This window comes from Rutidosis leptorrhynchoides, chromosome 3, assembly GCF_046630445.1.
Source record: "Rutidosis leptorrhynchoides isolate AG116_Rl617_1_P2 chromosome 3, CSIRO_AGI_Rlap_v1, whole genome shotgun sequence".
Classification (NCBI taxonomy): domain Eukaryota; kingdom Viridiplantae; phylum Streptophyta; class Magnoliopsida; order Asterales; family Asteraceae; genus Rutidosis; species Rutidosis leptorrhynchoides.
Window position 1 is genome coordinate 412,935,349 of NC_092335.1, and position 8,490 is coordinate 412,943,838.

An 8,490-nucleotide genomic window follows, 5' to 3' on the forward strand; every position below is an offset into this window, starting at 1 on the left:
ATACATAATTAATACGTATCGTGACCCGTGTACCGGTCTCAGTGTCGATCACAACTCAAAGTATATATATATTTTGGAATCAACTCCGACCCTGTATAGCCAACTCCCACCTTCACATATAGAGTGTCTATGGTTGTTCCAAAATATATATATAGATGGGTCAATATGATAAGTCGAAACCTTGCATACGTGTCCCGTTATTTAAAATGCGTAAAATAAATAAATATATATCATGACCCATTATACAACGTGTTGTCTCAGAATTAATCTGACGTATTGTTGTACATGTGTCCCGACAGTATGTGCAGTGCAGAAATTTAAAATTTCGAGAATGTAAATTGCGATAAATTAAATGTTAATCAGTTAGCTGGGAACAGTTAGCCGGAACAGTTAGCGTGAAATCCTTAACAGATTTTTAATTAGTTAATTCGTGTGTTTCTAACAATTTTTAATTTGTCCAATATTTCTTCTTTATGCCACTTGTTGGATTCGGGTAGGTAAAATCCAAATATGAAATTTGAATAGAAATGATTATTCTGTGGTGAACGAATACGTATATCGGTAGTTGTAAGTAGGATAGTAAATGATCGTTGAATCAGATTCGAAGAATGTACAGTGTAACTTATTAATGTGAATTCTAAATATTCCTCGGGTACTACCTACCCGTTAAAATATTTTCATCATTAACAGTTTGTACGAAAGAATTCTTAATTACAATCTTTATGAAAATATACTTGCATATATATTTTTCTCCGGATATAATCATGGATTTAATGAGTCAATAAGATATTAAACTCATTTGATTTATCGCTAATGCTAGATTATATAATCTCTAAAACTTTAGAAATTACATATTCGCCATGTCGAGTGAAGATGAATGATGTAGAATGATATGTAAAGCGAAGATAATCGATGTAGAACAATATATAGAACGAAGATCATACTCGAAGTACAGATGGTGATATTGAAGCGTGTGAGGTTGATATCCGAGGTACAGATTGTGATGTTGAGGTTTACGACGCGGTTGTGGTTGAGGATAATAAGGTACTGTTGGCGTTGATGATGGTGGTGCTAATTATGCGGCTGGTGCTGCTGCTGGTGTTTGTAACCTTCGCACCATGTTCTCTAAAGCCGTCACGCGAGCGCGTAGTTCGTTAACTTCTGCTAGTACACCGGGATGATTGGCGGTTGGAGCGAGCGAATGAACAAGATTCGAAATATGAGATAGTATATAATCGTGACGAGAGACTCTAGAAATAAGAGAGAAAATGGTTTCTCGAACAGGTTCGCCGGTAAGTGCTTCAGGTTCATCGTCAAGAGGACAATTTGGTGGATGAAATGGATCACCTTCTTCTTGTCTCCAGTGATTTAGTATATTACGAACCAATCTCCAATTCATCCAGAATAGATGATGGGAAATTGGTTGATCCATTCCGGTCACACTGTTGTCGGAGCTCGAGTGAGAATCCATATCGGAATAGTTGTCGGGATCGGAGGAATTTGAACTAGATGCGGAATCCATCTTGTATAATCGGGGAAATGAATTTTTGGTATGGAATAGATTATAGAAGTTAGATTTGGTACTCTTCAATACATAATTTACATATGTATATATAATACCAAAATCCCATAAATTACGGAGAATCTTAGAAAAGATGTCAGCCAAAAGTAACAATAACAGATACGCTAAGATATGAGTTTTGTCTTTACACTGTCGATGCACTAAATGTAGTAAGACGTGTCTAGACTTAAGAATGATAAGCAGGCAATTCCCTAAGGATGATAAGCAGATGGTTTCCGACTAGATATGATAAGCAAAACTTTTGACATGTAAACACGGTCGAAGTCCAGACTCACTAATGTATCCTAACAACTACCAATTAGACACACTAATGGGAGACCTGGTTCGCTAAGACCAACGCTCTGATACCAACTGAAAGGACCTGTCCTAATCCATCCGGACGAAGTCATCAACATTTGGTTCCATTGCGATGATCGACTCCAAGTATTGTCCTTAACATGAGCAAATGCACAGCGGTACCTGAGAATAACATGCTTTAAAACGTCAACATAAAGTTGGTGAGATATATAGGTTTGATGCTAGCAGCGTTATAACTATGGACCACAAGATTTCATATATTTAACCATAATACACTCGCAAGTGTATGTAAAAGTAGTTGAGCACTTGGTAACCATACTTAACATTTAAATCATCGCAGCATATTCTTAAATAATCGCTACACCGTACCAAGTGTAGTATACAGAAGCGAAGTACTGTGCAACCGTTGAAAACTGGTCGTCCAGCCCGGTTGGGGTTGTCAGGCCCGATAGATCTATCAACAGGATTCGCGTTTACATTCCTCATGTAAATATTAGCTACCAAGTATAAAGAAATATGCCATGGTACAACTCAACATAGAATTATTTTAATCACTTGTGTCCATAACGTAAATCATAAATTGCATGTATTCTCATCCCAAAATATTTAGAGTTTAAAAGGGACTATATACTCACCTAATGTATTTTGTAGTAAAAATACATATAACATCATTTGAACAAATGTAGGGTTGGCCTCGGATTCACGAACCTATATCATTTGTTTATTTATTAATACACATATACCAACCAGTAAACAAGTATATATATATATATATATATATATATATATATATATATATATATATATATATATATTAATATTAATTACTGTACTTGTTATAATAATAATTTATATGTTATTTTAATTAATTGCAACTATTATATATATTTTAAATGGATAACTAATATTTATTATAAAAATATAGTTTTGTTAGAAAAATTCTTATATAACTAATTTTCATTGTAATAATAATGATAATAATATTGATAATAATAATAATACTAGAAGTATTATAATAACAAGATTAATATTAGAAATAAAATGATAGTAATAATAATATTGTAAAAATAATATTATTGTTAAAATTAATAATAATAATAATAATAATAATAATGAAATAATAATAATGAAAAATTGTAGTTTTTAATTGTGTTAATAATAATAATTGGTAACTTTTATTAGTAATAATGTTAATAATAATAATAATAGTAATAATAGTTATAACACAAATGATAATAAAATGTATACCCTTTTAATTGTTTTTCTGAAAAAAAGACTCCGGACGGGACTCGAACCCAAGACCTCTCGTTCATACTAAACACCAACACAACCATCCGTCTACTTCTATTTTTCTGTTTAAACTCGACTGCATATTTTATTTAACCCGTTACATGCCTGTTTCATCTTCTTCTTTCCCAGATTAATCGACCCATTACTACAAGGGGATATACGGCCCAAATCATATTCCTAAGTCCAATAGAAAAAATATAGCCCGATAGCCAGTTATTATTTCGGTCCATTGGTATAGTTTGTCCCCGAATAGAAACAGATACGTAGAAACAAGCTTATAGCCGCCACTTGACAGCTCACTCACCATTATCAATTTAATATTTTTAAAGAACCACTTTACCAGCACTTTTGATTATTTAATCGGGTTTCTTCATTCATCAATATCATTACGCTATGGTTACAGAAAAGAAGAAAATAAACAGCGACAGCAGCAACTAATAGTTCGTTGAGAGTGGTTCGTGGTGTCTTTTGGTGAGAAGGTGGTGGTTTGACACCGTAACAGACAGGGAAGCAGAAGTAAAAAAAAATATAATTGTTGCAGCAGCAAGAAGGTTATGGCGAGTGGTGGTTAGGGTTGTTGAGAGTGTCTTTTTGGGTTCATTTGATCTCGAGCTTTAGATAAAAAAAAAATGGGTCGAAGCAGGGGTATCGCTCTATTCCAGTGTTTATGTTTATTTATTTTTTTCTGTGTAACTTCTTTCAGCGGTTTATAATCGATCTTTGGTACAAAAACTCGAATGATTCCTATAACTGAGATGAACGTATATGTATAAGGGATAGAGATCGATAATTGGTCACGGGCTCAATAGAAAAAGGAATAAACAGACAAAAAAATATGACAGCAGATATATACATATAGATATGATTCCCTTAATTTATATATATATATATATATATCTTTGTTTATATATATTTTGGTTTCTATATATCACAGTATATCTGTAACAAAAATCTATATATTCGATTTTTTTTTAAATGTCTATCTTTTATATGTTAAATCTTAATATTAATAACTAATTAATATATTAATAACAATAATACAATTAATAATAATAATAATAATAATAATAATAATACTAATAATAAATATTATAACAATTTAACACATAACTATGGAATATTAATAATCTCTATAAATATAAACTTTATAGATTACAATATTTATTTAATTCACTAAATATGTAAATTATATATATATACACCTCATTTATTAACTTACAATTATATATATAAATATTCGTTATTAATTTCCTCATGAAAGATATAATGAGTATTTCTAAATAATGAGATCAATTTCGTAAAAATATATAATTATAGATATACATATATATATTAAACATAATATATAATTACATTTTAATTACATGTTTCTATTACGTAACATAAATATATTAAATAAATATTTAGAATTAAAGAAATCTTAATTATAGCATTATGTATATTCCAAGTAATATATAAAAGTATAATAATTTATTAATTTAAATTCAAGTTTACTAAATGTTCGTGAATCGTCAGGCATAAACAAAGGATAACTATTTATCCAAATATAGATTTCAGACTTTCTAGACTCAACATTAAGGTTTTTGCTTATCGTGTCGGAAACATATAGAGTTTAAGGTTTAAATTTGGTCGGAAATTTCCGGGTCGTTACAGTAAGAGCCAATGCTTCGTCACAGGTAACACTGTGAGAACCCCCTCTACGATTAACCCGCTAATAAACGGCATTAAACCAGCTCTGATACCAACTGAAAGGACCCGTTTATATACATTATAAACGATTCACAATAGTTGATTACATCGCGAGGTATTTGACCTCTATATGATACATTTTACAAACATTGCATTCGTTTTTAAAAGACAAACTTTCTTTACAACGAAAGTTGACGGCGTGCACACCATTTCATAATACATCCAACTATAATTGGCTTAATAATAATCTTGATGAACTCAATGACTCGAATGCAACGTCTTTCAAAATATGCCATGAATGACTCCAAGTAATATCCTTAAAATGAGCTAATGTACAGCGGAAGATTTCTTTAATACCTGAGAATAAACATGCTTTAAAGTGTCAACCAAAAGGTTGGTGAGTTCATAGGTTTATCATAACAATCATTTCAATATATTAATAGACCACAAGATTTTCGTTTATAAATATATGTACACTCGCAAGTGTATAAAAGTATTCTATAAGTTGTAGGCACCCGGTAACAAGCCTTAACTTTCATGTTTTACCCTCTGAAAGTACACCAATCAGGTGTGTTATATAAACCTCGAAGTACTAAAGCATCCCATAGTCAGGATGGGGTTTGTCAGGCCCAATAGATCTATCTTTAGGATTCGCGCCTACCGTACATAGACAAGTAGTTTAATGTTATCAAGCTAAGAGTATATTTCTGGTTTAAACCCACGTAGAATTTGTTTTAGTACTTGTGCCTATTTCATAAAATATTTATAAAAACAGCGCATGTATTCTCAGTCCCAAAAATATATATAAAAGGGAGCAAATGAAACTCACCATACTGTATTTCGTAGTAAAAATACATATAACGTCATTTAACAAGTGCAAGGTTGGCCTCGGATTCACGAACGTATCAATATTGAGATTCAATATTGCAGGAAAGTACGTAAACGCAACGGAGATGATAAACACTAGATTGACCTCACGAGCATACCCATGAATCATACCCATAACCTCCATAGCTATAACCCATAATTTCCTTAGCTTCGACTTATTCAAAAAAAAGTATTTTGAAATCACTCGGACAGCACTCTGTCGTAATATTTTATGTATACTAATAATATCTTGAAATAATACAGAGCAAATATATATATATGTATATATATATATATATATATATATATATATATATATATATATATATATATATATATATATATATATATATAAATCGATTGAGAGAGTTTAGAGAAATATATTTTCAAGTTTCTATGAAATAATGAAACCTATTGAATTCTATTTATAATAGATTTTTGAATTATTAAAGTGAATTATTAAAGTATGAATTATTAAAGTGAATTATTAAAGTATGAATTATTAAAGTGAATTATTAAAGTATGAATTATTAAAGTGAATTATTAAAGTATGAATTATTAAAGTTAAAGTAAAGTAAAAGTAAAGTAAAAGTAAAGTAAAGGTAAAGTTAAAGTATAGTAAAAGTATAAAAACTATGTATGTATAATACTCGTATAAATATATATAATATTAATCTGAATCGTTATATATATTTAATGAAATAAAATATAAATATCGTTATATTTATTATACTGGTTAAGTAATGAGTTGTCAAAAGTGATTCTAGATATTTATAAAAGTTATATACGTTTTAATAATAAAGTTCTTTTTAAACTGAAAACGTCTTTGTACGTTTGAAAATAGATTAATAGAATATTATGAAAACCAATTCTCCACTAACTTTTATCTAACTTTCGTAAATGACACTTTTTGTTTTTATTTATAAATAGCTTTACAAATTATTCTGAATATCGTTAAGAGGAATAGATTTTCTCAAATCATAGTGGACCTCTCAACAGAGACTTGTAATCATAATTCAATGTTTCTGATAATTCAATCATTTAATATATATTTTTTTTAATTTCGTTGAAAATCATATTGAAACAAATACGTTCGTGTAAAGTATTATACGTTTAATACTTTATTAATATTCTCAAGTTATAATATATATATACATATACATATCTATTTATATATAACGGTTCGTGAATCGTCGGAATTTGGTCGAGGTTATAATGAATGTATGAACACAGTTTAAAATTCTTGAGATTTAACTTAACAAATTTTGCTTATCGTGTCGGAATAATATAAAGATTAAAGTTTAAATTTGGTCGGAAATTTCCGGGTCGTCATATTCGTTGGTCGTAAGATACGTAGCCGCCTGATTCGGCTCCGCAAAAGGAAGAATGTCCGTCCATTCGAACGAAACGTTTTCTTTCACAAATTTCCGGAATGCTTGGACACTACAGTCGACATTGACATCTTCGAAAGAAACCTTCGTAGCATTTGTGTCATGGTATGATTTGTACTCGAAATCAAACAAACCACCGAAGTAAACGTCGAACGAACCGAGCAATGGTGTTGACATTTTTTGGTGTGTTAAAAATGAAAGTGTGTTTAAAATGAGAGTGTTTAAGATGAATGTGAAGTGTATATTTAATATGTATATGTATATATAGAGTCACAAATTTTAAAAATTTATCTGTTGCTCCATTGTTGTTGCTGTGTAACGTTTAAATACGGACCAGGAAACCAGCTTTTTTCGCCCTGCAACATGCGTATCAATGATTTGAATGAGGGCGACGACATCCAGGGCGGAGGAGGGCGGACGGATTGCCATTGGCGCCCTCAGAGGAAGCTGATGAAGAAACCCTCCAGCACGGGCCACTGGGAGTGGTCTAACCTCAATCTGAATATCAGTGCATGAACAAAACATTTATAATTTATAATAATAACTAATCAAATCAAATAGAGTTGTGTAGTAAAAAATGTATTAATTAAATTTTGGACTCTGCTTTTGGCAGAATATAAAATCTACAATAAGAGCTTGCATCTAAGACCACCTCCAATCCTCCGTCAGTTTGCACTGTCAGTCCCACATGACATTAACTGACAAAAACTGACGACCATTAACGTGGCGTCAGTTTTCGTCGGATTGGGGCGTTAGTTGGGATTGCAACGAAAAAGGTCAGTTGCTCGTGTTCGTTTCTGAATGGTCCATGTGTACTAGCTGTTGTCCAACGGCTTTCTAGCCGTTTTTTTATTTTTTATTTTTTTTTTAAATTTCAATTATAAATACAACACTTTTTATTCATTTTTACAAAACAAAAACATCAACTTTCTTTCAATATTTATACATTTTACTCAAAATAATTAAGGGATAGGGTGGTGCACGACCAACTCACTGAAGATTTAAATGAGCATATTTGGAATCTTCCAACGTCATTTGGACCTACGAATTAGTCTTTAATTATGTAATCTTTAATTTTATTATTATTTTAGATTGTAATCTTTTTTTATTACTTATTTTTATTTAATAGTTTTGTATTTTGTTTTTATTATCAATGAATATCTTATTATTAGTTATATTAAATAATGTATTAAATTATATAAAAAAATGTAAAAATAAAAATTAGTGGACCCTACTGAAACTGACACTGAAAACTGACATTTGTGGTTAAAAAAATGTCAGAAACTGACACTGCACGGTCAGATTCAGATTGCACTTTTTGACCACAAAGTGCCAAAACTGACCGTGACGTCACGTCACGGTTAGAAATGGTCT